Source organism: Gadus macrocephalus, chromosome 6, assembly GCF_031168955.1.
Source record: "Gadus macrocephalus chromosome 6, ASM3116895v1".
In the NCBI taxonomy this organism is placed as follows: Eukaryota; Metazoa; Chordata; class Actinopteri; order Gadiformes; family Gadidae; genus Gadus; species Gadus macrocephalus.
The window spans coordinates 2,309,256-2,330,173 of NC_082387.1; the positions used below are offsets into that span (position 1 = coordinate 2,309,256).

The 20,918-nt window shown below is 40.5% G+C and overlaps 4 long non-coding RNA genes across 5 annotated transcripts; 3 read left to right on the forward strand and 1 right to left on the reverse strand.

The window, feature by feature from the left end:
- Nucleotides 1-934: 934 nt before the first annotated feature.
- LOC132459203 (uncharacterized) lies at nt 935-2,098 on the forward strand. The gene is made up of 4 exons (XR_009526136.1): nt 935-1,029; nt 1,118-1,289; nt 1,397-1,545; nt 1,650-2,098. It is a non-coding gene; the product is annotated as an uncharacterized LOC132459203 (long non-coding RNA).
- Nucleotides 2,099-2,123: 25 nt separating this feature from the next.
- Nucleotides 2,124-3,649, reverse strand: LOC132459204 (uncharacterized). Of its 2 annotated transcripts, XR_009526138.1 has the most exons (3): nt 3,316-3,649; nt 3,047-3,116; nt 2,124-2,416 (listed from the first exon to the last, which is right to left on the reverse strand). It is a non-coding gene; the product is annotated as an uncharacterized LOC132459204 (long non-coding RNA). The 2 variants fall into 2 exon arrangements; XR_009526137.1 differs by lacking the exon at nt 2,124-2,416 and having other exon boundaries at nt 2,520-3,116.
- A 9,545-nt stretch (nt 3,650-13,194) lies between these two features.
- On the forward strand, nt 13,195-15,193 carry LOC132459206 (uncharacterized). The gene is made up of 3 exons (XR_009526140.1): nt 13,195-13,546; nt 14,301-14,895; nt 15,017-15,193. It is a non-coding gene; the product is annotated as an uncharacterized LOC132459206 (long non-coding RNA).
- Nucleotides 15,194-17,433: 2,240 nt separating this feature from the next.
- Nucleotides 17,434-18,256, forward strand: LOC132459205 (uncharacterized). The gene is made up of 3 exons (XR_009526139.1): nt 17,434-17,664; nt 17,752-17,898; nt 17,972-18,256. It is a non-coding gene; the product is annotated as an uncharacterized LOC132459205 (long non-coding RNA).
- Nucleotides 18,257-20,918: the final 2,662 nt, after the last annotated feature.

Sequence of the window (20,918 nt, forward strand, 5' to 3'; positions counted from 1 at the left end):
AGAAAAGGAACTATGATGTGCGTTCTCGTGGCAGGCACTTTGAGGCTGGGGAGCTGGTCTGGACCTACAGCCCGCAAAGAAAGAAGGGAAGATGCCCAAAGCTCGATAGCGAGTGGATCGGGCCATGCAGGGTCCTTGAGAGGATGGGGGAGGTGGTGTACAGGGTCCAGCTACCACCTCGGGGAAGGAGGGTGGCTCTCCACAGAGACCGGTTGGCCCCTTATCGAGGCACCGCCACCCCTCAACCTGCTCCAGCGAGCCCTGCAGCTCCCCGCACCGGTGCGAATGGGCCCCGGACACGCACACCTCAGTGTTCTGGCCCTGGGTCCTCACCTAACCCTATCCTTGTCTCCCCTCCCTGTCGATCACCACAGTCAGCAACTTGGCCCCCAGCCCCGCCCCTCCCTTTCCCCCTGCCCGCCCCCGGGCCTGACACTCGTGGGCCCCTCTTGCCCCCAGGCGCTTCTCCCCAGCCCCCCGTGGCCCCAACGCGACCTCGTAGGGAGAGGAGAGCGCCGGGTCGCTTCCGGGACTTTGTTTGTTCCCTCGAGGACGAGGAACTTTGAAGGGGGGAGGCAATGTAGCGACCCTGGGACAATTAAATAGTTTGTGTGTTATGTGTTGCATTGTATTTCATTGTCCGTTATGCCAGTTGTTCTATGTGCATGTATTGTAATGTTCTTATTGTCAATCAGGGTGGGGGCCTGCACACGAGTGAGACCGTGTTGCCGGGGTAACCGGGGGTTTGTTTGTGTGTCGGTTTTCTGCGGTTGTTTACATTGTTACGGGTTTTTCAGTGACCTGGTTTTGGTTGATTAAAAACTACGATCAATTACTAATGACTCGACATGATTATGTCACCGGCGAGGTCGTTACAATACCTTAAATATACTGGACCGGAAAAAGTGGCAAAGTGGACATCGCTGCTAAATCACTTGCAAAATGTTCATCATCATGAAGACCCCCTTTTCCCCAAATGTCTGCATCCTGAACGAGCGTCGAGGGACCCCAACAAATGGCTACAACCTGGTATGTGCCAAATTAACATTACACAGAAAATCCACAGTGCTAAAATGATGCCACTGATATTTCACCATGTGTTATTTTTTACCTCAAGGGTCAGTTGCACTTCACAAAGCTGAGAAACTACTGCTTAACAAACGAGTCCTGAAGGATGTAGCAAAACTCAGCCATCATCACCAGACGTCATCGCTGGAGTCATTCCACAGTCTGATACTGCGTTTTGCTCCAAAGAATGTGGTTTTTCCCTTCATGGGAATGTTGTGCAGGTAATAATTTACACCATCTCGTAATTGTGAAAGCCATTGATTGGAATGATTGTCAGGCACACTCTGTGTTGTTGAATGGCTGTGCTTTTTTTTTTTTTTTACTATAGGTTGTATCTTGCATCAATGCACCACAACGAAAATGCTTCACGGGTGCAAGCTACGACTTCTGCAGGGCAGGCTGTTTATAAAGTTGTCTATCCAAAGGCGAAGATGGGGGAAGGTGTTGTGAAGCCCGTGAAAACAGATCCAACATTCAGTAAGTTTGTAAAAGATAATCTTTAAACACGCACGCGCACACACACAAATCAGTTTAGATTGTTATGGCTACATTCATTAGTATGTTAATGCTATATCTTCCAGACTATGTACATGACCTCATGAGGCTGCTCATGGAGGTTTTTGAGGACCCAACATCATTTGACGAGGAAATGAAGACTATCCCCATCCCTCCAGACCTTTCAGCAGAAAATACACGCACTCCGAAGGCTGAGCTGGTTGCCCGTCACGTCTCCCGCTTCAATCTAGAGGTGGTCTGAAGCCTACGTAGTCACCAGATGGGAACTGCTGCCGTATCCGCTGCACCACACATGACGGGAGGACGACCCGACAACTATGTCCTAAATATCCCCAGCACCAGCTTACAAAGCTGCGATAGGCAAGATGCCTGAAACGCCTAAGGGAAAAAGAGCAGAACTTTCGGACCACCTGTTTTCAACAATAACCTCTTATAGGCTGGGCCTACACTGGGCCTTACTGTGCACCCCCCACCTCCCAACGAAACCAACTATTTTTTAATGGTCTGACCATGCTGAACATATAAAAAAGGAGGTGGGGGTGCACAGTAAGACCCCGTTGCTCGCGGCCTAATAGTTTTATTCTGTTTTTCTTCTAATGGTAAATTGATTCACATAATATTAATAGTATAATATTGCTTTGGTTTTGTTTAGTAGGAGCTTAGACAAAATTACTTACTCTTCATCTGTTGTGTGCCTCACAGGTCCATAATCATACTTGTAAATATTGTAAATATTTTGTAGACTGTATATGTTTAGACACACAGGCTCCAGGCCTGGATGTTGTGTCATACAGGTAATTGATTCTGGCACTTGGCTCATTCGTCGTAGTACCTAATAAATACAATAAGACAAAATAACTTCTGTGTAAAGTGACCTTGACCTCAGAGTACAACATGACTGCATAGGACAATACAGATTCAAGAAGCAACATCTGTTTTCCAGTCATACTTTTATTGAACATTTTTTTAAATCACTGATTAGTTCTACATAACAATGATTGTTATACAGTAAATAGATGGCTGAGACAACAGTGAACAGGTGAGATTTCTCGTAACTGGTATTGCTGAAGCAACATCTATTCGAGTAGGATTGTTATTTACAAAAAATGGTATCAATGACTTCACATAACAAACATGGTACAGTTGGCTGGTACTACAGCAAACGGGTGAGAACGGTGAGATTACTCGTTTTCCTGTACTGGTATTACTGTTGTTACTATAAATAGTAGAGATGATCTAAACATGCAACATATTTTACTAGAAGTTAATAAGGTTTTGTGGTGATAGTGGTAGGCTCCTCGTCTTCTGAGGAGAAATATATATATATCTGTCATATGTCATAGATCTATCATCTACGGCGAGATATATATATATATATATATATTTATCGCCGAAGATGATAGATATATGACATGACATCGTTCTCAACAAACTAGCTTAGCCTAAAGCTCATCAGTTTTACCTTTGGGATTTCTCTACAGCAGACGTTCTCCACTTCGTTGGGCATAGTGGCACAATTCCCACAGGTGCACCTAGGTAGAGATGTTATAAGTTATAACGCTGTATTTTGACGGACAAAAGTAGTCAACAATATGCCATGTGGGACATAAAAAGCTTGTTACGGACGCTTGAATAGTACGAGTTGTCTACTAGCCGCAAGCTAAGTCCGAAAAACTACGCTAAATACATGATAAATCGCCTGTGTGTATAATAGCATAAACAAAAGCTTACCACTGTGAAATGTCCTGGTCCATTCTACGACTAAAATCACGCTCGTCGTTAGCGTCTTCAGCTCCATTATCGCTTTCGGGGTCCGACTCAGGCTCAAATTGGTACGGCAGCACTGCAGCCATAGTAGACAGAGTGCCTGAAGAGACGTCAGCACTCAGCACCCTGTCAGCACCAAGATTCTAAATGCCTCAAAATTCTAAGCAACAGGGTGTTTCACATAGGGGTTGTAATACTCATAAAGTATGAGAAAAAAATAATGTGCTAGACAACCCTTTATTGTTGTAAATCAATTCTATGAGGTCAAACAAATTAAATAATGAACAGTAAATAGGGGCATAATCGGCCCCCTTTAAACACTTTTGACGAATATGTGAATTGAATGCAGAACCTTTGAGTGTTTTAGAATACATTTACAGTCAAAAATGAGTGTAATGTAAAATGTAAAATAAATAACTAACTCCCAATGTGCTGCGCTCGTGAGCAGTGACTAACACGTGCGTGCTGAGCAGTATGGTCTCACCGTTAGAGTCTACAGTATAACAAATTAACATGGCCTGGGACCTAAAGAAAAACAGGCACAACATGCTCAAACAACGCGTCTTGTGTACATTGGTGAGGTGAGCGCGCAGCTGCCTGAGCGAGCGTGCTTTCATGTTGTACGGTAAAATTCAATCTCCTCTTTTTTACTCCAGATAAAGTTGTTAGTTAGCAAGGCGAGTAGGAGTGCAATCTGCAGGATACTAATCGCAATAACATTAAAAAAAAAAATAAAAAAAAAATAATAATAATAATCGGTTGTAATCTGCGTCTTTTTGGCCGATGCCGATTATTTTCAAAAAGGCTATAATCGGCCGATTAAATCGGCAGGCCGATAAATCGGTCGGGCCCTAATCGCCCCCACCGACTACGCTTGGTATTGCATGGATCGGCGCGTCGCGTATCAAAAATTTGGAGGACGCGTTTTGCTACGCTTCGACGCTTAATGGCGGCCGAAGCGTCGCGTCACGTAGCCTTTTGAACGCGTAAGCGTAGCGTTGCGTCGACTATGTAAGGGCCCTTAGGCTATGTAATTGTAGGCCTCATTGTGAGGCTATTTTGTGGCCAATGCAATTTCTTTTTGATGTCTAGGCCTAAAAAAAATAAAAGTTGGGTTCCTGTTGGTTGTCAGTTGAGGTCATGGGTAGGTAGGGAATTTATTTTATTTTTTTATTTTATTTTTTCCAGCGGCAGCGAATGATAGGTAGGTTGTTTTCATTTAAAAACGAGAAAATTCGCTCATCCTTGTACAGAATGAAGAGGTGCTGTACAAAAATGTAATCATAGTTTGCATTAAATTTATTTAATTATTTATTTATTTATTTTATATAAAGCTCATAAAATAATTTGGGTCGCACATATATTGACAGGGTCGGTCGGAAACCGGAACCGAACCAAACAATTTGTTTTTTTAGGCCCTAGGCCTTCAAGCATAATTTAAAATAGCCTACCTATCCATGTGTTGAGGCAGTGTTTGGCCTTTTCAGGCCTTTTCAGTCCAAAAGTGTAATCCGGCCCCCTGAGGTCTCTCTTGAAAAAAATCTGTCCCCCTGACCAATTTCACCCTGGCATCCCTGCTTTAAAGGAAACTTATAAAGGAAAAGGACAGCAAGGTGAATTACTTATGTGACCAAAAAATCCTGCCACTTCGAAGCTCAACACAAGACAACTAAATACGTCTGACCTACACACATGCCCTGATGGCCTCTCTGAGGTGCATGTACAAATTCACTGCCTGATATGGATCTGTTGCTAGGGTGAGATTGGACCCAGCCATAAAGATGTTGCATAGTTCATATAGATCTGGATCACACGGTTTGGTCTGGCGAAAGATACATTCATTTTTGCACAGTTGAAAATCACCATCTTCAATTGGGGAAAGGCAGTCTCTTGTCCCATAGAGTTCAGGTAATGCAAACATCACGTTCGGCTGACCGCTGGGGACGTTATGGTTTTTCGATGGCCTGTGTGTTCCAGACCTGTTATAAATTACCTGGATAAATTAAATTAGTTGTTGTGAATGTTTTTGAGTAGTTCTTCCATGGCTTACTTCAAAATGTGTCTATAGGCTACTGTTGACTGCTCTCAGCTCTCTGCAGCTGAAGGACAAGATGTGTCCACTGTCCAGCCAAAGTGGCGGGTGGACTCAATAACTTAAGACTACTTTACCCAGTTTGGCGAGTGTTCATTTTGAGCCCTCTAAGCAGTGTTGTGCATCACTTATGGAAGTAAATCTGTGCCATCGGATTTTGAAAATAAAAACCCATTGAATTCTAAGCACTGAATATTTATGCATTGAAATAACGTAACTCAAAATAAAATGTTTGTATTATTGGATATTTAGAATAATTATTAGCTATTGCATATATAAACCCACACATGCATAATCCCATTCACAAATATATACAAGTTTTAACAATACTTGCTACACTTTTCTAATTGAAGTTATTTATTTAGTTTAATTGATTATTTATGTTTTTTCTTGAAGTGCTATTTTTTTTTACATTACATACATTGCACATACTGTACCCCTGAAATCTTCCATACATACGTTATAAAACAGCATAAACAATGTACATGGGGTGAGTATTGGTGTAAAATAACGTGATTCTGCAGTGGGAGCATTATTTGATAGAGGCAATTGGTCTATCCACATACTGTGTAACGTGCGCTGGTGTAGGTCAGGGTTAGCATGAAGGAGGCAACATGCGAGATTCTCCTCACGGTACTTTTAGTATACTATAACTAAGCTTTAGACCATACCACGCCAGGTCTCCACGGCACTATATATATTTAACACACAGGTGGAAAGTCTGGGATTCCTGCCTACAACAAATCAGTTACTAAATAACTCATAAAAAAGGGAGACTTCGATCGTATACTGCTGTTTATTCTAGCAGAGCGGAAGAGCACGCACTTCTTCACTGCACGTTATCTCGTATAACCAAACAAAAGAGGGGCGCTACATATTATAAATCTGACTGTTACAACTGTCCCCTGAAATCTTCAATAAAGACGTTATAAACCAGCATCAAAATATGCCCCTTGACTTGCGCTAGCCTAGCTAGCCTAGTCTCCAATGATAAAGAACACCAAGGCTATCGAATCAGGCCCTATGTCCAAAATTCCGAACTACCCCAATTTTCAATTCGACGTCCTTCTTATGTACAAGTGTCCGTTAGTATTGTCCATTGCTGAATCTTACAGAAACAACCCATACTAATGGCATATATATATAGAAAAATTTACTCACCGAAGCACCGTTACTGCTGCTGTTGCCGTTGGACATGGATAAATCTGTTTTGCCTTCCCGCGTGAGAGTCAGGTATCCAACGAGAATGACGCGCCCACTCGTTTGACCGCAATCTAGAATCTAGGATCGATTGCTCTTTCTTGGGTCCCCGGATGTCAACACTGAATTTCGTAACATTGAATTTTGATGGTGACTTTGGCGGACTGAATTTTGGGACGTTGAAAATATTTGAGTTGAATTTTCTAACGTTGAATTTTTTAACATTGAAAAATAAAGGTGAATATGATCTATTGAAAATGTAAAGAGTTAAATTCAGAGGCAAACAATTCAGATAGGTTATTTCAATGCATAAATATTCAGTGCTTATAATTCATTGTGTTATTATTTTCAATACCCGATGGCGCAGATTTACTTCCTTAATTCGAGGCATTTCATTTGTATTTGAGCTGAGAGCAACTCTTCTGTTGAAGGTTCCGGTACAGTTGATTTACTGGAGAAAGCTCTTTGGGGTGGTGTAATTTTGGCTTTTCTCATTGCACTTGTATTTTTCACTCACATTGTTGATAGCCATGAAAAGACTGATCGAGGCTGCAAAAATAGGCAGACAAGCGGGGGAGAGGAGAGAAGAGAGAAGAGGGAAGGGAGGGGGGTAAACAAGGAGTGCAGGATTAAGTAGACTTTAAAATCTGCAAGCTGATCATATATCATATATTCTGAATTAATCAAAGTTTTGTCATCTCAGTTGCCTTACCCATGATTTACTCATTCTAAAATGTAGGTGCAGCTCCAAGAAAAGATTATGCTTTGAGAATCACTGTGTTTAGGCCACTTACACAGAGCCTTGTAAAATGCATGCTTGTAAAATGCATGCCGTTATGTATAATCCCTGGTTGCTCTGACTTTCCCCACCACCACTGTTCATAGAGGCTGCTGCAGTGGCCATATTCATCATGTATTTCACATTGGCTCTGTGAGTCAATATTCATCACACAGTTATTGATCATTAATGCAAAAGTATACGAGCGTAGAATGCAAATGTCACAACCGACCAAACCTTGCAAGCAAAAAGAAATAATTGATTATTATTATTATTAATATTTATTATAATGCCACATCAATTCATGAGGATTTGATCAAATGTATTTCACAAAGCATTTATGGTAAGCAGAGACACATTCCAATGGATTGGCCTTATTGGTCGGTTATTAAGGCATGGTGTGTTTCTAACTCACAGTACATTTGCATCTCATTCTTTGTTTCCCTATCAATTTAAGATATTGACATGATTCCTTGCAGTTCAACAATTCATCATTAGCTAAAGATGTATTTTATTTAAGTGATTCACATAAACATTTATTTGGCCCGCTCAATGTACCACTTCAACAACTATGACTAACACTGCTAGAGCTCATGTAAATTGTAAATTTTTCCAAAACTGCCTGCTAAATCTGAAACATAGAAAAATAGACAATACAAATGCATGTAGTATTGTCTACTACTGCTTAATGTCAACATAACTTCGTACTTGTAGCTAATACTATTTGAGGCACTAATATTAATGCAGTTAATTGTACACTATTTCTAATATAATTGCCACTGTAACATAGCTTATACACACACACACACACACACACACACACACACACACACACACACACACACACACACACACAAACACACATACACACAAACAGAAGTATGCACCAGAATGTTCTAAACTTGCAGGAGGTTAAAGATATATTGACAGTTCCATGTATAGCACGTCTGCCGGATCCACATGGTGACTCAGACAGAGATCTTCACAGAGCTGCCTTCATTTATAATTCCACGTCACCTTAAAGCCAACACAAGGGGGAACATAATAAGTACATGAGTAATATGTACAATAGTAATGCACTGCTTAAAGGGATACTTCACCGATTCAGAACCGGCGTTCTATCATTATAAAATCGCTATTGTAATATATAAAAAAAGTTATTTTTCCCTCAGTCTAACCCAGTCTTCCCTTGGCCCAGCTTTCCTGATCAAATTTTCTACTGAAATGCGTTTGACATCAGTAAAACTATGCTTGCCTGCTTGAAGGCCCGAGGACGACAAACCACTGGTTCCGCAAATTTGTGAGCCCACCAATAAGGAATGAGGGGGGGGGCGGGAGCTCGCGTACGAGATGTAAACACAATGGCCTCCATGTTTCCTCACCGCTTAGCTAGAGAACAATTTTGCAACGTGAAACAATCAAAATGGATTTTGAAAATCTATTGTTGGATTCGGACATTCAGGGCTATTTATACGAGCCAGCATACAGCCAGGAAGAATTGACACGAATACAGGAGGAGGCTGCTGCGGCTGCAGCTGAACAAGCCTTGTCTGTTGCTGAGGACGAGGAGCCGGAGCGCGCCGGTTTGCTCTTTTCACCTATAGACACTAACACAGAGTCCCAGTGCTGCAGCGAATTTCAGCGATGCCGGTTTATTCTAGAATAAATGGCTGTATCTGACGAGGACGGGGCCATGTGTGTAACTTCTCACCAGGCGCGTCGTTAGAACTGGGCATTCAAGGCTATAGCCCTGGATCTTTTGGGAATAGCCCCGGATCGCTGTGCCGTCAAAAAACAAACACATAATAATGATGAAAAATAACCCTGTAGAGTTTACTTCTTTGTGGTTGCGTTACCAGTAGCCACAGATGCAACATTGTAGCCAGTGAAAACCGCAAAATTCTTACGTGTCCATGTATGGGAAGATTTAGAATACTTTGTTGTAAAATGTTGCAAATTCAACGTTGGTATTCTTTCTTCTCTATGCATTGCGCACCTCGTCGATATTGCTGTTTTGTGCTGCTAGCCTTTTAGTGAGATCAAACTGTGTTGAAAAGGACAGTAATAAAATATCTTTGGTAAGATGGATATATGAAGAGAGATCCGCAGTGAATTAAACCCAGTCCTCTTGACATCGGGTAGTTGCATGACAGTACCGTAAAACTTTCCTTCACTGAACTTTCGAATAAAACTCTTGCTCAGCAAAGATGGGAAATACTATCAAATGTATTTTTCAAACCAGTATGAATATTACCGTCAGGGCTTGAAAACTAAATTATTTTTCAATCGTTCCGCTCCGAACGGAACCGGTATATTTGACGTTTTCGTTCTTGCGTTCCGCCACCAACATATCGTTCCTGAACCGGTTCGGAACGTAAAATAATGCTTGTTCTTAAACTACAATTCCGGTATTTTGAACATTGAGCCCCCTTTCTGGTTTGTTTAGGATGAAATAGAGTGGGTGACACCGAAATTTTAACTATTAGTCCTTTCTCGGGTATTTGGCTCATTTTGAATCGCTCCTGCCTGCTTCACAATGGTTGTCTGTGTGCATACACAAACCTGTCAACCCAGCAACCCTAAACGTTCGTTTTCAAAAATGTGCAAGTAACCGAGTGGTTAGTGGCATTCGTGAAGTTTAAAAAAAAAAATATCGGCGCAATATATGGTTTCCATCCGTGTTAGTTGCTAATTGGAACTAATGATTGATACCTCACAACCGCATATAAACTTCCGCTCGCTGCGTTACTATGGTTACACAGCTGGTTACACAGTTCGACCACCTGTTGACGACAATATTCCAGAGGAAGAAGAAGCATAATAATAATTATATATATATGCCTATATGTATGTATATATATATATATATATATATATATATATATATATATATATATATATAGATATAAATAATATAATGTATAATATATAATAATAATAATAATAATAATAATAAGAAGAAGACGTTGAACTTCATTTTCTGTCGAGTTCAAAACCAAGGCATCAGCTGTGGTTACCGTGCAGTCGATTATGGGAAGAATTTGTGCGGTCAGAAACTGCGGGAAGATCTCTCGAAAAAGGAGTTGTCATCGGCTTCCTCTCAACACACCTAACAGTCATAGAGTCAGAAAGTTGTGGCTTTCATTCCTCGGGTTCGACATAAACACCCCTGTAAATGTACTTCGGGAAGCCGACCATCGCGTTTGCGCCTTTCACTTTCGGCCTGAGGACTACCTTCAATCAAGTCATCGAAAGAAGTGTCCGAAGAGACTGCATCTGAAAAGGGCAGCTGTACCGACGCTTTGTGGACCAACGCTAGACGAAGAAGACCTCGGGGTAAGCTAGACATCATGTACAACGTTATGTTTATGAATAATTTAGTTTGAACATCTGACTCGAACTGAAGGTTATACGGACCAAAACAGCGAGTTTGTTGTTGCTGCTTGATGTTTTGACGATGATTCTGAAGTTAGTCTATAGGCCTACTAGTATTTTGACCTAGAATAGCGTTTTTAAAATGTTTTTTTGATCGTAACGTCTCCTAAAGAGAGCTGATGGGGTATCTACAGAGGTTAGATCAGACATGGGCATCATGTCTCCTAGTTCACTCATTTGTCACATCACGCATAGACTACTGCAACGCCCTCCTCACCGGACTCCCCACCAAACTCATCAACAGACTGCAGACAGGGGCGGATCTAGCCATTTTGGGGCCCTAGGCAAAATATAGACATGGGGCCCTCATTTTTGAAACACGTACACAAAACAAATAACCATCCCAATACTCTTAGAATCGCAATAAACCCATAGTGCACTGCCACTCAACTCTCCACAGTAAAATCAGTTTCAGATTTCTCCAGCCTTTGCCAAAATTACATGTTTATTACTCAAACGAGAGAGAGAGAGAGAGAGAGAGAGAGAGAGAGAGAGAGAGAGAGAGAGGGAGAGAGAGAGAGAGAGAGAGAGAGATTAATTAGAATTTCCATTCTCTGCCAGAGATACAAAATGATCTTGCACTTAACAGAACTAAAATACAAAATGGATATGAGTCTATGAAAACCACCATTTACATTTAAACAGGACCAATGAAAAGATTTTGTGTGTGGACAGGAATAACAGTGGCTGTGTGTGTGAGTGAGAGACAGGCAAAGCAGTGGTTCAGTGTGAGTGAGTGAGTGACAGGAGAGAGAGAGAGAGCGAGAGAGAGAGAGAGAGAGAGAGAGAGAGAGAGAGAGAGAGAGAGAGAGAGAGAGAGAGAGAGAGAGAGAGAGAGAGAGAGAGAGGGGGGGGGGGGGGGGTGTTTAGGTGTGCAAGTGGTTAAGTTCTCCATCTTCAAATGTCCATTTTCCCTGTTGCCTTCACCATTTCATGTGAGTAAAACAGTGTGTGTGTGTGTGTGTGTGTGTGTGTGTGTGTGTGTGTGTGTGTGTGTGTGTGTGTGTGTGTGTGTGTGTGTGTGTGTGTGTGTGAGAGAGAGTATGTGTGTGAGTGACTGAGTGAATGGCAAAGCTCTGTGTGTGTGTGTGTGTGTGTGTGTGTGTGTGTGTGTGTGTGTGTGTGTGTGTGTGTGTGTGTGTGTGTGTGTGTGTGTGTGTGTGTGTGTGTGTGAGACAGAAAGCATTTGTAAACACAAAGTCCTACTGTTGTCGTCTTCTCAAAAGTCTTCATATCAGAGAAAAGTGGTGAGCAGCAGTATAGAACCCCAACAGCAGAGCCTGTCGCAAGTTCAGCAGCGGCTGCTGTGGCAGCAGCAGGTGTAAAAAATGAAGTCAATTTGGGCAGTGTATCTGCAATTCTTTTCTTCTCAGCTTTTTGTTTTCGTTTAGCACAACCACTATCATAATTCCGCCGCTTCATTTTCACAGAGTCGCATCCCTCTGCTTTGGTTTGGTTTGAAGTACGTTATTTCGCGCTGCGCGTGTTACTACGTAATCATATTCTGGACTAGTCCAGCATGTGTGCTGGAAAATTATTATTTAGGCATTAGTTCGGCGTTATGTTGATATTTTTGTTATTTTTTTCTACTAGAAATGTTTTTGTTTTTTTTACTTTACATAAGTAATGGCTGGGGGGGTCAGATTTGGGGGCCCCTAATAAAGACAGATTTGGTTGGGGCCCTAGGCACTTGCCTAGGTTTGCCTAATGGAAGATCCGCTTCTGACTGCAGATCATTCAGAACTCAGCCGCCCGGATCATCACCCGCACCAAATCATCTGACCACATCACCCCTGTCCTCATTCAACTTCACTGGCTCCCAGTACACTACCGTATCCAATACAAAACCCTACTCCTCACCTACAAAGCTCTCCACAACCTAGCCCCCAGTTATCTCTGCGACCTCCTCCAAGAATACACTCCCTCCCGCTCCCTCCGCTCAACCTCTGCTGGACTACTATGTATCCCCACATCACGACTCACTACAATGGGTGCCCGGTCATTCAGCTGTTCAGCACCCAGGCTCTGGAACTCCCTCCCCCCACACATAAAACAGTCAGACACCATTACAACCTTCAAGTCACAACTCAAAACTCACCTGTTCAAACTCGCACACAACGTCTAACTGATCACTGTTTTGATTGTTTTTTGTTTTGTTTTGTCTTGTTTTTGTTTTATTTATTTCTTATTGCTTATGTTTATTTTTTTATTTTTTTTCCACAATGTCTTGTTTTTTAAAAAATGTATGATGACTATATGCTCTGTAAGGTGACCTTGGGTGTCTTGAAAGGCGCCTCTAAATTAAATGTATTATTATTATTATTATTATCATACGGCCGTGATTTTGGCCGTGATATATAATATATAGATATCTATAGCCTATATTATATATCTTATATTATTATATACTCAGGCGAACATGCATAACATAATCATTTGAACCACCGTTCAAATGGCAGTCTGAGCCATCATAACAACAATATTTGTGTCAGTAATGTTGATGAGATGTTGTGTTTTGCAACTTGTTACAGGCCGTTGGCGGTGTGGTGGACCAGCCTTCTACCTCCAGCATATCCTTGGTCCTCACCAGTCCACAGCCACGGCCTCACCAATCCAATAAATCCCCAAGGAAGTCCTTATCTGGCAGTTACCTTGCTTTCCCTGTGATCAGGGAGAGGCTCTCACTATCTGTAAGTTATATTGTTACTATATTGTTACCTTACTTGTGGTGATACAATGTTTATTAGGTGAGTGCTGCATGCAGCGCTCAACTATTGTATCTTCTTTCTTTCTTTCTTTCTTTCTTTCTTTCTTTCTTTCTTTCTTTCTTTCTTTCTTTCTTTCTTTCTTTCTTTCTTTCTTTCTTTCTTTCTTTCTTTCTTCTCTACAAACTGGGACCTATCTCCTTCCTCAATTTTTCACCTAGAGACTCCATTCAAATTTTAAAATATTCAGAATAGCTTGGAATCGCGCGCTTCTTTTTCAGATTTTAATATTTCCGGACGTTCAGCAGTGTTGCCAGATTGGGCAGTTTGTCCTGACAGATTGGGACACACACACACACACACACACACACACACACACACACACACACACACACACACACACACACACACACACACACACACACACACACACACACTTATTTTACATTTCTGCATTTTTAGCAATGCTTTGCGCTTTTCATTCAGCTGTCACTCTACTTGTTTTCAACCATTTCCATTTTCTCAAATGTTTACATTGTTTACTCCATTTAGACTTTTGAACTTTTGTTTAAACCCCATCACTTGATTTAAGACATACGTTTCTTTATGTCTTAATCTATGTGGCTTTATTAAAACATATTTTCAACCTCACTTTGCACTACAGCACATTTTCTGCAGGAAATGCATTTTCTAGTTATCACTATAATTGTAAGTATTCCTTTGTTTCACTTTTCAACAGCCAGATGATTGTGAAACTGAGATGCTTCAAATGGACACAAGCATTTCCTCAGTCATTGAGGATGACCCAAAAGACATGAGCTTCAGCCTTAGTCAACAGTCAAGTTCAAGTGAAACCTCCAGTTCAAGTGCCTCAGAAGAGCAAGGGGAGTGGGATGAAAGAAAATGGATTGTGAACGAGTCTAGCATCATGCAACTGTTTAGAACATGCCATATATGTGCCGCACAAATCACGGATAAAAAAGTGACAACTACAGGCAGCCAACTAAAGATTGAATGGACATGTTTGAATAATCATCATGGCAAGTGGGCATCATGTCCTGATGCAAGAGGAATGGCACAGAATAACTTGCTTGTTTCTGCTGCTACGCTTTTCTCTGGAACAACTTTCACTGAAGTACACGAGTGGGCCAGCATCCTAAACTTGCAACTCTTGAAGAAATCGCAGTACTACTCCATCCAATCCGACTACCTTATTCCAGTAGTACACTTTGCATACAAAGATCATCATGAGAATCTCATCAGGCGACGTATTAGACAAAAGGCTGAAGGCGAGTCCATAGAGCTGTGTGGAGATGCCAGGTCTGACTCACCAGGTGAGTGTGTTTTTTTTATTTAATACAATAACATGGAGGTATGGATTGTAAGACTGTTGGAAATGTTTTCCTCTGGATAGTAAGCAGGACTCACATGTTGTCACACTATTACATTCTACAGGCTACAGCTGCAAGTATTCCACCTATTCGTTTCAGCTTCTATCCAGTAATGAGATCATTCACTTTCAACTACTACAGGTAAAACTAAAATGCTGCTTGTCCGATTTGTGAAACTATACTCTGGGTGACAGAGTATAGATAAAGCATTATTCAGTGGGTGTATTGTATTTGTTTTTTTGCTATTGCTCATTCATTCATTACTATTCTCTTTCGTCAATAGGTAACGGAAGCTAGCAGTTCAGTTGCCATGGAGTCCGAAGGCTGTAGGAGGGGCCTCAACCATCTCATTTTCAATGAAGGAGTAGATATAGACCTCATCACTACAGACCGGGCCACATCAGTTCGGAAAATAATGAGGGAGGAATTCCAGAATGTTCACCATGAATTTGATCCTTGGCATGTATCAAAAGGTAAATAGTTGTATCAAAACAATGTAAATTGTGAGTGACTCAATGACTCATCAAATCATAACCTGATAGACCAGGGGTAGGCAATTAAAATCCTAATGGGTCCAGTTTCAAAAAAAATCCTCAAGCTTGGGTCCGGGGGTCTATCACACATTTTTTATGACCGTTGTTTTCACTGATATAGGACTGCATGTGTTTTATGTACCAACAGTCAAGGTGTGCATTATGATTCAGAGGCATATTTAGCCAATATAAGTACTTAAGGCGCTAGTAGTATCAGTGTCTGTTTGGTCAACAACTGACTATCCGCCACCGTCTCGGAGAAGATCAGGCACACATGCTTAGAGCTGCATGCAGGCAGAATGAACACTCCTCTTTAAAAGCTCTGTTCTCACAATCTACCTTTCTCTTCTTAGAGCACGCCATCTTTCTCTTGAACTGCAATGAAGCTTTCTCTCTCACTGAAGGCACTCTTTTCTTCTGTCAATTTTGCCGCGCTTGCGTGCACCAGTCGCACAGCTCGTAGGGCAGGCTATCATCTGATTGGCTACTGGCATTATAAGGTTTAAGCAAAAACATAGCCTACCATAAAGTTATAGTTAATTTAATGTATTTAACGGGTTTATAAAAGTCACCCAAACATTAGTTGTTAAAATCTCTTTGTCAAAATTATATATACCCGTATTGGTCCGAATATAAGACGACCCTGATTATAAGACGACCCCCCGTTTTTCAACACAAACAGATTTGCAGACCAGATTTGCAGAACAAAGAACAGTGAATTAAACACTTGTTATATCAATGACAATAATAATAATGCCAGTAAAGGCCACGGCACTTTCAAGGCAAAATATGTACAGTATGATTCAAAATTAATATCAAGCAACATTGGGAACATTTTTAAATAACATAGAAAAATACAGGCCACTAAACTTAACCAAAATTAAGCCAAAACTTCTCCTCCGATCTCTGTCTAATCGCTCACACACGTCCTCTGCCCCGCTGTGTTTGCTCTCGCTGTCATCGCTCCCCAGCTGCTCCGCTTCCACCGGCTCCGCCCAAAGCGCGTTTTCTCTGACGTTTTCAAAAACTCTCCGGTCAACCTCACTGAATCGGCCACTATGAGGACCACGGTAGGATTTGCGCTGACTGTTGACGTCTTTGAGACGTTATTTTGGTGCTCGCCATCTTCTTACGTTACACTCCGTGACCCCAAACATCTTGGCAGCTTGGCAGTTGTTACTTGACTCTGCCTTATTGACGACCATTATTTTAAAATTGGCATCATAGCTCCTCCGCTGTTGTTGATTGACCTGACCCACTTTTGAGCCACTTGTCTCTAATGGTCAGCCTGTCTTTAAACACCGGTAACGGTCTGGTTGTTAAGGACGCTGGACTACTTCTTCCCGGAACCAATTTCTGGCGCAACCTGCGGCCGCGAATGTGTATTGACATTTAAAGGGAGAGGCGAAGAAGAGAAACTGCGCTCTGAATACTAGACCCCGAATATAAGACGACCCGACTTTTTCGGACCTATTTCGATTGGAAAAAAGGCCGTCTTATATTCGGACCAATACGGTATATAAAAAAAAAATCGCATTATTAATATTATTGTTGCAATTGTGTCTCGGTCCGGAGAGGACGTCAGTTGGGTCCGGACCCGGACCGCGGTCCGCCTATTGCCGACCCCCGATAGACCTTCCATGTATCAAGACCACATATCTTGTACTGTGAAGGAGAACCTTCACATTTGGCTCACCCACATTTGTGGTAATGTGTTTCATTACTATTACACAGGCATAAAGAAAAAACTGGTAGCACTCGCCAACAAAAAGGAAAATCGGGTCCTGCAGGGCTGGATTCGGGCGATCCTCAATCACTTTTGGTTCTCATGCTCATCTTGTGGTGAAAGTGCTGAGGTAATAACCCCAATGTATAAAGAATGTATAAAGATTGCACTGAAATCCAGTCAGAAGATTATCAAATAGTCTTGAAATGTAATATATTCTGTAGGAACTGAAGCGACGGTGGACCTCAGTCCTCCATCACATCTGTGGGGAGCACACATGGGAGCAAGATGGAAGAAAGTGGACATGCCCTCACCCTGCTCTAAACCCAGATCAGCAAAGGACAAAGCGATGGCTCCAGCCAGAGTCTCAAGTGTTCAAGTCTTTACGGAATATTGTTGAAGATAAAAGACTTCTGAAAGACCTTGAGCAGATGACTCGCTTCAAACATACAGGTATATAGCATTATGAAACAGATCTATGCAACTTTTCAACCTATGTAGTCACTCTCTCAATGTCTAATGAAACACTTTAATTTACAGGATCTTTGGAGGTGTACCACAACGTTATGCTAAAATATCTGCCTAAACGACTGCATTTTCGGTACGACACCATGGTAGCCCGAACACAACTAGCCATCCTGGACAACAATTACAATGTCGGCCGACAGCAGACAGAGACTTCTGAAGGTATTGAGATTTCATAAGTAAGCCCCTAAATGTGTTGTAACAACTTGGCTAAGAAATAATGTTCTCTGTGTAGGACTTCCAAGATACAGTATGGTGTTCCCAAAACAGAGCAAGGAATGGGTAGCCAAGAAGATCTATGAGCCTACAAGTCAGTACTTCACGCAACACCTTGTGAAACTCGTGTTGGAGAGAAGGGAGGAAAGAACACCGGAAGACATACCACATGTCCAGCGGCCTGCAAACATTGCCACTAAGGAGAGACCCCCCAAGGAAGATGTAATCCAGAAACATCAATCCAGATTCCCTCGCCACACTGATGCTTGAAAAACCAAGGATCCAGATTGTAAATTTGTTTATATGTCAGAATCAGAATCACTTTTATTACCTTATTGTACAGTAGGCTACACAAGAGCAAAATTATTAGGCTTGGTTCCTCAACATACACATAGCTGCAAGAAAAAAATATAAAATAAGTATACAAATAAATAAGTATAAAATAAATAAGTAGCAGCATTAATAATAATAAAGTAATGAGGTGTAATAAAGTGAAGTGTAGGGTGTTCAAGTAGTAGTGTTGTAAATGTGTTTGTAAATACAGTCGGCCTATGTCTACCTTTACCCATTAGGAAAAAAATTTAGGCCTACAGACACTAGTGTGCACTTTCTAAATAAAACTGCAAAGATTTTTGAACAGAAGTTTTTTTATTGAGAAGAAATTAAAAAGTAAACGCAATGCAGTTAGGTAGGAACAGAAGGTAGGAACAGAAGGGTAAGATATTAGATTAGATTAGGCTTTATTGATCCTTTTGGGATGACTCCCTCAAGGAAATTGATTGTCCAGTAGTTTACAGAAAGAAACACAACACAATATTAAATTATATACAATATAAGATAAACAATACACTCTTAGATAACTATAAAAAGTAAACAGTAAACAATAATTATAATATAATATAAAATAAACAATAAACTCTTAACTAACTAACTATAAAAAGTAAACAAAAAACAGTAAACAGTAAACAATAAACTCTTAGCTAATATAGAAAGTAGAGATAATAATAGAAGTAAAACAGGATTCAAGTAAAATAAAAGATAAATGTAGAGAACTGTATAGAGGATTAATATAAATATAAATAAATAACTATATATAAATAAATAAATGTAAACATAAATAAACATATATACATATACACATGCATATACATATACACACGTACACATATATACATATACATACATACACATATACGGCATTGTGGATAAATATATCATATATGAAATGACGGATATACATATACATATAGATAGATTGGAATAAGAAGAATAAAAAAAAGAATAACAAAAATGATTTCAGAATAATTCCTCTATTTCACTGGGTTTAAACCCAGCATACTGTCCAGTGGGGGATGGGAACGCATCCCTAACAGCCCACACCACGCAACTGGGTAATGCAAGGCGATTTCCTCGTCCCAGTGGTTGACCTTTGAGGGCCCACTCCAGAATGACTCGATAAGCCACAAGTCGGTATTGCCTGAGGGTAACAAAACATGGATAGAGCAAAGACTGGGTCAGTAACTACTAGTAATGAGACAGTGGCACAGTTTTCAAAAACATTATAGTCGAGCTACATGCGAATTATACAAATTGGCATCTGAATATGAAATACATTACATCAATGTAGCTTAGCGGGTAAAAGTCAGCCGCAGGTTCGATATTCGCTGGATATTCGGTTTTCATTTACCCCGCAATCAGCTTAATCAACCCAATTGCATTTCATTACGGCTGTAGTTTGTTGAGGACAGCATAGGACACCGTATCAACAAAAATCACAGTGACATGTTGCTCCTATCGATATCTGTGCGAGAAAAGCTCTTAAATCAACGTCCTGGCTGCTGTCTGTTTTAGGGACCGTCTACAAATTACACCCCACAGACTGGTGGCATAAACGTTTCCATGGAACTGTTTCAGGAAATAAATCACCACAAATCACTTGAAACATATTTTCTCATTCTGATTGCTGTAGTACTTGCCAATGGTGGGCTTTTACTTACTACGGGTCATTATTTGTTGATATTTTGCATAATAGTGGAACAGGATGAAATTAATAGCTAAAATATTCACCAAAAATCAATAAAAGTATTTTTTTTTCATTCTGATTGCTGTATTACTTGCCAATGGTTGGCTTTTACTTACTACGGGTTATTATCTGTTGACATTTTGCATTATAGCGAATGAGGATGCAATTAATAGTTTCAAATATTCACCAAAAATCAATAAAACTACATTTTTTGTGTGTTTTTCATAATTACTCCGATCCTATTTCACAAAAAAGGTCACCCATAATAAATGTGAAAATTTCCTTTTGGTGAATATTTCAAACCATTAATTGCATCCCCATTCGCTATAATGCAAAATGTCAACAAATAATGACCCGTAGTAAGTAAAAGCCAACCATTGGCAAGTACTACAGCAATCAGAATGAGAAAATGTAGTTGTATTGATTTTTGGTGAATATTTGAAAATATTAATTGCATCCTCATTCACTATAATGCAAAATGTCAACAAATAATGACCCGTAGTAAGTAAAAGCCAACCATTGGCAAGTACTACAGCAATCAGAATGAAAAAATGTAGTTTTATTGATTTTTGGTGAATATTTAAAACTATTAAATGCATCCTGTTTCACTATTATTTAAAATATGAACAAATACTGACCCGTAGTAAGTAAAAGCCCACCATCGGCAAGTACTACAGCAATCAGAATGCGAAAATGTATTTCCATTGATTTTTGGTGAATATTTGAAACTATTAATGGCATCCTCATTCGCTATAATGCAAAATGTCAACAAATAATGACCCGTAGTAAGTAAAAGCCAACCATTGGCAAGTACTACAGCTATCAGAATGAAAAAATGTAGTTTTATTGATTTTTGGTGAATATTTAAAACTATTAATTGCATCCTGTTTCACTATTATGCAAAATATGAACAAATACTGACCCGTAGTAAGTAAAAGCCCAC